Source organism: Mesoplodon bidens (assembly GCF_964165515.1).
Source record: "Mesoplodon bidens genome assembly, contig: HAP1_SCAFFOLD_72, whole genome shotgun sequence".
Taxonomy (NCBI): domain Eukaryota; kingdom Metazoa; phylum Chordata; class Mammalia; order Artiodactyla; family Ziphiidae; genus Mesoplodon; species Mesoplodon bidens.
Genome location: NW_027671438.1, coordinates 246,461 through 256,427, shown reverse-complemented (window position 1 = coordinate 256,427; position 9,967 = coordinate 246,461). Strand labels below are relative to the sequence as shown.

Below are 9,967 nucleotides of genomic sequence, written 5' to 3'. Positions count from 1 at the left end.
TACACCTGTTATAACTTGTGTTGCTCCTCCATATACACTTTTGATTGGTTCTATTAACATTGGTAATTCTTCCAAAGGAGGATATAATACTAGCTGTGCTCATTGTATTTTTACAGTTGTATGTTCCCTTCTGCAGGAACACAATCTGTGCTTATACTAAAGCAACCCATATATGTTATGGTGCCTGTATATCTGAGAGAACCTTGGTATGAAGATACTGGAGTACAGGCATGGGTGGAACTCTCTAAAGCCTTGCAGAGGAGACGCTTTATTGGGTGGCTAATAGTAAGTTTACTTGCCTTGGCTGCTCTGTCTGCTACCGCGGCTACTGCCCGTCTTGCTCTTTCACAGAGTATTAATCATGCTCACTTTGCTAATCAATTATCTCAAAATACCAGTCTTGCTTTATCTTTACAAAGTCACATAGATTTACAGATGAATAACAAGTTAGATGAATTTAAAAACGCCATTTGGGGGATTGGAGATCAGATGGCAGCATTAAAATTGAGGATGCGTTTAGCTTGTCATGAAAAGTATACATGGATTTGTGTTACTCCTTACAAGTACAATGACTGTATTTGGAAATGGGAAAAAGTAAAAATGCATCTGCTGAGTGTTTGGTCAGATAATAATATTAGTCTTGATCTTAAGAAATTAAATGCTGAAATTCAGGATATACAAAATGCACATCTTGATGATATTTCACAAGAAGATGTAATTAAAACTTTACTGGACCATTTAAAGTGGTTAAACCCTCAGTCGTGGATTACTGGAGGGTTGTCAGGATTTATTACCCTGGCCATAATTTGCCTATTATTGATAATAATCTTCTCATGTCAGTTTCGTATCCTCATGCAACAATATACTACTCTCGGCACTACGCTTCATGGAATTATTTTGCAGCAAAAATTAAAAAACAAACAAGGGGGAACTGAGGGAAACAGTCAGCCTTGAGATCAGGCTAAGGACATGCCAGGCATGCCGCCGCTGCTCGAAGGGACTGTCCCTACTTGTTCCCCTCCTTGTTCCATTCCATGGGAGATAAATCACCAGGGCCCAGAAATCAGAAAGAATGTAAAATGAGACAAGCAAAGCTGTCTCCCCCCTGCACATGCAGGTTATTTTGGATGATTCTGGGTTTATGGGTTTTCTCCCAGGGAAGTTAACCTTGATCCGAGACAGTCTATAGATAATGTAAACCACCATCTGGCAACCTTCCATTTCTAGTCTATATAATCTGCAACCGTAGCATAATAAAACTTGCCTTGCAACCATCAGTTGTCTTGGTCCTTCTGACCCCATTCGTCGGTGCTACTTCAGTTCCTTACCCCGTCCCTTCTGACCCTGGGCGGTGAAATCCTCTTTCTCCGGCTGGTCCGCGGCACATATGAATAGATGTTTTTGTCTTGCTGTACTGCACTTATGCTGTCTAGTAACAGATATTTTGTCTGCTAGTTGTGTTGTAGATTATGTCTTTCCAAAGCGCTGAGGCAGTGCACCTATTCTGTAGTTGCAGCTGATGCCTGAATGTATCCTAGCTGACAAATTATTGATTAATAAGGACTTGAATTTCTAAAGATTTGTACTGTTAACCAAAATCTGAGCAAGGAGTCTCAAATGTAATTCTTAGCCAGAATTACATGTTAATGAACCATTTAACAGTGTAAATCAAGGAACATCAGTGTAGGGATTTCTTTTCATTTATTTTTTACCTGTTTGAAATATCAGTTAAAGGTTGGCAGCTTGGTTGCAGATGAACGGTCGTTTGAAGTTCACCAAACTACTTAATGTGGAAGTTTGTGGATAACAGACTTCCAACGCCCTCAAGGCTGTGACCTTGCAGCCATTTTACACAGCACATCATCATCCTATAGGGATGAACCTTTCCCTGGCCTGAAAAGTAGCCACTCTGTTGAAGCTTTGCTTATTGTAACAGGCTTTTGTTTCCAGGTTACATGTCTGTGGAAGACAGTTCTGAATAGAGATATAGATATTACTGGAAACTAATTGTTTTTCTATTATACTCTGCTTTATCAAAAAAGTAAAACATTAAATTGTGCTACAAAAATTCAGATGTTGTCTTGAAATCTTTAAACAATAAATGAATGATTTGCCCTTAAAAAAATGAATTAAGCAGTTAAGCTGTTGGTCCCACATCAGACAAATCATTCTTATACCTCCTGTCAATATTGTTAACAGAGACTGTTATTTTATGAATCCTTATGGTCCCGTGATTCTTTCTTTCATGTTTCAGGGCACAGCAGGTGAGAGAGTGGATTTGTTAAACTGGGTGGGTTTATCCTTCTTCTATGCGTTCATTCAATTTTATGTTCATTTACTTACTATACACATATGGCAATAGAAGCTGCTAAAGCAATCATTGCTATTCTGCAAAACAACAAGGCACAGAAGCAGATGTCTTATTTCCGAGATTTCTCCCCCCAGGATTATTGTGATTAAAGAAACTTTCCCGCAATTTCCTGGAGAGGACAAGGGGCTACTCGCTGGAGGTTTTTTAATGACTTGGAGAAAGGCTCAAATATGCCCCCATTATGGTAATCCACCCCAGGGGCAAACCACACAAGAATATTATGAATTTATTTTATTTTTCTATCCTTGCAAAGGTAATACTCAGCTCATTAGAATATGAAAACTTTACTGTCAAATTTCAGAATTACATGGATGAAGAAAATCACCAAAGTGGCATCATATCATGTGTGTTATAGTTGTATTGACTATATTGACTATATTAACGATGTTGTGTTAACAATGTATTGTATAACTCTATATTGAAAAGGCAAAATGCCGTACCTTATTTCAGAGAAAATAATTATGTTGGCAAACCCCAAATTGTACATTGTAGACAGGTCCTAGGAAAAGAAGATTTAATTCATAGTGGACAAGAGGTTAGCTTCTGTTTTCAGCCATGTGCTATTTCAAGAATTAAACATCATGAATAATACAGGATATAAGAGGAATAGTCTAAAGACGGAAAAGCACATTTTGATTAGGAAAGAGAATTTAAGGCTTAAGTCTTTATTTTTTTTTAAGGAAAACTGCCTTATTACTATGAGATAAGAAAATTGTTTCCTTCTCTTCTTCCCTGCTTTCTTCTTCTTCTTCTTCTTTTCTTTAACCTTTTTTACTTTGGATATTTGAATATTTGGATATTTGACCTCTAAGCTGAGATGACTGGAAATGCCTCCTCTGGGCACTAAATGCTGACATCTCCTGATAAGAGGGAAGCTGCAAAGTAGAAGAATTGAAGGTCAGTATGTTGATATTGGTCTCAAGCGCATTGATGTACATTTGTGTATTGGGGAACGGGAGTGAAGCTTGAGAGTGGGCCAGTGGGGAGGGGTAAATATTTTGTGATGCTGTCTACCTATGGGCTTATAAAGTTTACAGCTGCATTAGGAGGACCAGCATTACCATTCGCATGAAAAGTAGGGCAGACGTGAGTTGCAAAAGCTTCTAGCCATACACATAGGGAAATACATAAATGATACACCTTATTGCATTCACCCATTCACCCTCCCCTGTTCATGCTAATTGGAAATTTCTATCCATTTCAGAGAAGTAACACAACTATCAATCATTTTCCCTGGCACGAATCTTCCAGGAGGAAGAAAATGGAACACACCTAGTAGCAGAGCTCACGCACTAGCCCATGTGTCTTAGATTTAATATCTGATCACTAGCTGGATTGAAGCCAAGAGGTGGTTCACAAAGTTGCTGCATGTTAGAATCACCTGGGGAACTCTGAGACCTTCCCGTGCCCAGGCTCCTTCCTAGACCTACTGAATCAAAATCTCTGGGGCTGGGACCCAGACACCAAAGTTTCTCTTAAAAGCTCTTTAGGGGAAGGGATATGGGAACAGATGTATATGTATAACTGATTCAGTTTGTTGTAAAGCAGAAACCAATTTAAAAAAATATTTAATACTAAAAAAAAAAAAAAAACTCTTTAGGTAATTCATACGAGCAGCAAATCTTGAGAACCAGCCCAATAACGAGAACAAACGTATTTCACACAGATAAAGTGGGGCAATTCATATGTTAAAAGAACATGAATATATATATATATTTCTTTTTTTCTCTTTATTCTGTTTGTGTTTCAAATAGGCTTTTTTTTTCCTTCTGCAGAAAGCGTTATTGTTTCCATTTGGTCCAAGGCTTGGGAGAGGGCTCCAGGGCGGTTACAAAGCTGCCTAGTGTCTGCAGAGCTGGGCTTCAGGCAGAAGCTCTGACACCAGAGGGGCTCCTCAGAGGCCGCTGGACTTCAGAGACTCCTGTTTGTGCTTGAGCGTGAGCCTTTCGAAAAGATACTCGCCCAGCACAGCCTGCGGACCAGCCAGCCTGCGGAGGTTGGTCAGGTGGTCGCCCATCTTCTTGATGAGTTTCAGCTGCTCCTCCAGGAAGCGGCTCTCCAGGAAGTCACAGAGGTGGGAGTCTGCGCGGGCAGGACGCAGGGCGCGCAGATCCGATAGTGCCTGGTTCAGGTTCTTCTCCCGAAGAATGGCGGCTTGCACAGTGTCCTGGGTTTTACCCCACTCATCTTGAGAAGGCTTCCGCGCATCCTGGAAGAGGGCGCGGCCGCAGCACTTGTTTTGCATTTTCAAGAGTCGCTGGGCGCCCTCACACTTCTCTTCAGCCAGTTGGCGAAAAATGTGGCCCCCATTGTCCAGAGTCCCACTGTTGCTGTGGAAATAGAAGCTTAGAGAGAGGTAAGTGTCCACAGATGCATGTTGAACAGGCGGTGGATGGCGGCCTCCACCTCGATGGAATAATTCTGACGAACCTGGGAACTCGTGGTTGATCAGTGATAAGGAGCTAAGCTCCCAAAACGGTGTTGGCCTGTCCTGGAGGCTGAGGATAGCTGAGTGGCTGATTCCAAAGGTTGCGACAGGAAGCAATGTTGGAGGGTGGTCGGGGGATGGAGCAAGGAGCGTCCCTGGGTCTGTTCATTCCAAACACTGTTGAAGCCAAAGACAGATCTGCAGGACTGCCGAGTGCACTGCCTCAAATAGGCTTTGATATAAATGAACAAGAAGTCCAAGCAAGAACAAAACTTACCCTTCCCCCCACCAAAATAGCTGGTGATACTAGGATCTAGATCTGGGAAGGGATTCTTCCATTACTTTAACATTCCAAGCCACTAGAGCAGTGGTTCTCAAAGTATGGTCACCTTGTAACCAAGCAGTACCCTATGGGGCCTTCCTAGGACAGACCCATCCCCCATAGCCTCTACTGTAGTTCCTCTCTGAAGTACTCAGATAATAGTATCTCAGGCATATTTCTTGAGTTTTCAGATGCTAAAAACCACCACCCAATGGAAGAAATTAACTCTTTGATGATCATGAGTACACAGCCCCCAGACCTTATGGCACCTAAGGATGGATAATGTTACCTGCCCTGTGGCCTCAACATCAGCCAGTCAGATGATTGTGCACGAGCTGATCACATTCCCTGGGACGTCCCTCCCTCACGTGGCCTTTAAAAATGCTTTGCTGAAGTCCTTTGGAGATTTCAGGGTTTTTGGAACACGGGTCACCCCTCTCCTTGCTCGATCCTGCAATAAACCTTTCTCTGCTCCAGACTGCAACCTTTCGGTTTGTTTGGCCTCACTGTGCTTCAGACACACGAACGTGCATTCGGTAACAACCTGACCAGCTTTACCAGCGTCCCCTGATAATGTGTCAGATATTCAAGTTTTAGGGCCCTGTCCCAGCCCTATGGAATCAGCAACTCTAGTGGGGCTCAGTGATCTCTGTTATAACTGGCCCTCCAGATGATTTTTATTCACCTTAAAGTTTGAAAATATCTGCATTGTCAGCTGCCAAAGCGTCCACCAGCAGGTGAAGGGGAGAGACGCCTGGAAAAGATAGGGAGTAGCCAAGGCAAGTACAGCAGCATTTGCCGTGGTAGTAATGGAGAATGCCTTTTCTCCACTGGTTGGCACAGACTAGTATCTGGGGGCAGTGGCAGGGTTATTTAGGATGCTTTACATTTCAATGTAGAGTGACCTCTGTCCTGGTTTGCCAGGGACTCCCCCTGTGTGAGCACTTAAAATCTCATCCTGGCAAACCCCTTAGCCCTGGATTTGAAAAACATGAAATTTGAAATAACATGAAATTTAGGGGAAACATGATCTAGGTTTTGGGCAAGTCACAAGTGCTAATTAAAGCTAAGCAAGTATGGACAACATCTAGCCTTCTTTACCCCTTTGCAGGAAGGTAAATCTGATTGGGTGAAAGAACTTATTGTTAAGAAATCTTTGTAGAAACATCCCCTTCTGCTTAGTCCGCTGGTTCTCACTTCTGGCTAGACAATGGCGTCGTCTGAGGAGATTTAAAATGATTTTATTGGTTTAGGATGACCAACTGTTGGTGTGAGGGTTTTTAAAAAGTGCTTCAGATGATTCTAATGTGCAGCCAAATTTAGGTGCCACTGCTTAAGCTTTTGAACCGCTGCTACATATTTTCACCTCATCTTCCTAATGAGAATATCCAACTGTAGTTGGTTTGGTTTTTTTTTCTTTTTCTTTTTTTAAACTGTCTTCTTATAAGATTTACTGTCTTAAATAAGATTGAATGTACAGAAAATCCTGCTAGTCCATCTGGTATAGCTGGATCCTTAGAGTAATATCGTTAAGATATATACCATTTAAGTATTGTGATTGGCCTTTTTAAAATTAACATATGCATTGAATTAGTACCATCTGTTTTGAAGTTGTCACGTTGGGTAGCTCTACCTCTAATCTGCTGCCATTGCTAAATATCTGGACACCTCTTATTAGGAATTGCTTTTAAACATCTTTCGGGGTTAAAACCAAGATTGCTGTATTATTTGTACTGGGACCACAAAAACCTCACAAAGATCCCCCGCTGTACTTTCTACCCCCATCTCTAACCCTTGGCAACTTCTAATCTGTTCTCCATCTCCACAGTTTTGTTATTTTAAGAATAATATGTAAATATCATCATGAATTACTTAATCTTCGGAGATTGGCTTTTTAAAATTTTTCCCTCGGCATCATTCCCTTAAAGTTCATTTCAATTTTTGCATATATTAATAATTTGTTCCTTTTTGTAGCTCGGTAGTATTCTATCATAAGATTTTATCACAATTTGTTTCAACATTCATCCATTGAAAGACATTTGGGTAGTGGCCAGTTTTTGGCTGTTATAAATAAAACTGCTATGAACATTTATGTGTAAGTTTCTGTGGGAACTTAATTAAGTTTTTGTTTCTTTTGGATAAATGCTCAAGAGTACAATTACTGTGTTGTAGGGTGAATCTACTTTTAGGATTAAAAGAGACTGTCAAGCTGTTTCTCAGAGTGGCTAAACCATTTTATTTTCCCACCAGTGGTGTGATATCATTTTTCTATGTACTCACCAGCATTTGATGTTGTCACTATACTTTAATTTTAGTTATTCTCTGATATCTCATTATGGTCTTAATTTGCATTTCCCTAATGGCTAATGATGTTGAGCATCTTTTCATGTGCTTCTTTGCCATGTGTATATCCTCTTCCATGAAATGTCTGTTCCTGTCTTTTGCCTATTTTCTAGTTGGGTTTTTTTAAGTTGTTTGGAGAGTTCTTTGTATATTATAGATACAAGTCATTTGTCTCATGTGGGATTTTCAAATATGTTTTCCCACTGTGTAATTTGAGTTTTCATCCACTTATAATGATCTTCTATGAAGCATTTTTAACTCATTTTGATGAGATCCAATTTATCAATTTTTGCTTTTATTGATCATACTTTCGGTGTCAAGTCTAAGAATTATTCACATAGTTCTAGATGCCAAAGATTTTCTCCTATTTTTTTTCTAAAAATGTCCTGCTTTTACATTTAAGAATATGATCCACTTTGATTTAATTTTTGTGTAAGGTGTGGAGGTTTAGGTTAAGGTTCATTTTTTTTTTTTTAAAGACTTTTTTTTTGACAGTTTTGCTTTATTTATTTATTTATTTATGGCTGTGTTGGGTCTTCGTTTCTGTGCGAGGGCTTTCTCTAGTTGTGGCAAGCGGGGACCACTCTTCATCGCGGTGCGCGGGCCTCTCACTGTCGCGGCCTGTCTTGTTGCGGAGCACAGGCTCCAGACGCGCAGGCTCAGTAGCCGTGGCTCACGGGCCCAGTTGCTCTGCGGCATGTGGGATCTTCCCGGACCAGGGCTCAAACCCGTGTCCCCTGCATTGGCAGGCAGACTCTCAACCACTGCGCCACCAGGGAAGCCCCAAGGTTCATTTTTTGTTTGTTTGTTTTTGTCGAGGGATGTCCAACTGTTTCAGTACCATTTTTTGAAAAGTCTATTGTTCCTTGATAGCTTTCACACTGCTGTCAAAAACAAGTTAAATGTATTTATGTCAGACTATTTCTGGGTTCTCTATTCCATTCCATTGATCTGTGTATCTAACCTCCATCATTACTGCAAAATCTTGAAATGGGGTAGATTAATTCCTCCCATTTTAATCTTCCTTTACAAATTGTTTTAGCTATTCTTCAGCCTCTTCTTACCATATAAATCTTAGAATAAGCTTGTCTATATCCACAAAAACCTTGAGGGCATTTTAAGAGTAACTCTGTTAAGCCTCTTAACTTGGGGAGAATTGACATCTTTATTATGTTGTGTTTTCTAATCCATGAACAAGGTATGTCTCACTATTTGTTTGGGACTTTTAAATTTTTCTTCATCAGCATTTTGTAATTTTCAGTATAGAGGACCTATAAATGTCTTATTGGGCTTATATTTAAGTATTTATTTAGGTCAGTTGTAAATGGCATCACATATTTTTATTTAATCTTCTATACATTTGTTGTTAATATATAATTTGATAAAACTGTGTTGATTTGTACTCTAAAACATTTACAAACTAATATTATTTCTCAAGCTTTTTGTGGATTCCTTGGTATTTTCTCCATTTAGATTATCATCTCCTCTTCAGATACCGTTTTACTTTTCCTTATTTAATATAATAGTATATATTACTATTCAACATTCAGTAGGATATATTCCTTCCTATTCAACATAGTAGGAATAGTCCTTTTATCTTTTAAATAACTGTTTTAAAAATTTAACTTTTAAATTTATGTATTTATTTATTTTTGCTTTATTTTCTTACTAGAACCTCCATTAATATACTTAATAAAAGTGGTGAGGGCAGATATCAGTGCCTTGTTTCTGATCTTGCAGAGAAAGCATTCAGTCTTTCACAGTTAAATATAATGTCGGTATAGGTTGTTTGTAGATCCTCTTTATGAGTTTCAGTATGTTCCTTTTCTATTCCTAGTTTGCTTGGGGGTTTTTTTCTTCTTTTTTTTAATTTTTTAATTTTATTATTATTATTTTACAACTTTATTGGAGTATAATTGCTTCACAATGGTGTGTTAGTTTCTGTTTTATAACAAAGTGAATCAGTTATACATATACATATATTCCCATATCTCTTCCCGCTTGCATCTCCCTCCCTCCCACCCTCCCTATCCCACCCCTCCAGGCAGTCACAAAGCACCGAGCTGATCTCCCTGTGCTATGCGGCTGCTTCCCACTAGCTATCTACCTTACGTTTGGTAGTATATATATGTCCATGCCTCTCTCTCGCTTTGTCACAGCTTACCCTTTCCCCTCCCCATATTCTCAAGTCCATTCTCAAGTAGGTCTGTGTCTTTATTCCTGTTTTACCCCTAGGTTCTTCATGACATATTTTTTCTTAGATTCCATATATATGTGTTAGCATACGGTATTTGGCTTTCTCTTTCTGACTTACTTCACTCTGTATGACAGACTCTAGGTCTATCCACCTCATTACAAATAGCTCAATTTTGTTTCTTTTTATGGCTGAGTAATATGTCATTGTATATATGTGCCAAATCATGAATGGGATTGGATTTTGTCAAATGCTTTCTCTGCATTAATGGATAGGATCACATGACTTTTCCCCCTTAATCTATTGGAT

At 39.5% G+C, this 9,967-nt stretch overlaps 1 pseudogene across 1 annotated transcript; it reads right to left on the bottom strand.

Moving 5' to 3' along the window:
• Positions 1-3,056: 3,056 nt before the first annotated feature.
• LOC308611395 (ferritin light chain-like) lies at positions 3,057-4,819 on the bottom strand (annotated as a pseudogene). The gene is made up of 2 exons: positions 4,334-4,819; positions 3,057-3,246 (listed from the first exon to the last, which is right to left on the bottom strand). The product of its transcript is annotated as a ferritin light chain-like (transcript).
• Positions 4,820-9,967: the final 5,148 nt, after the last annotated feature.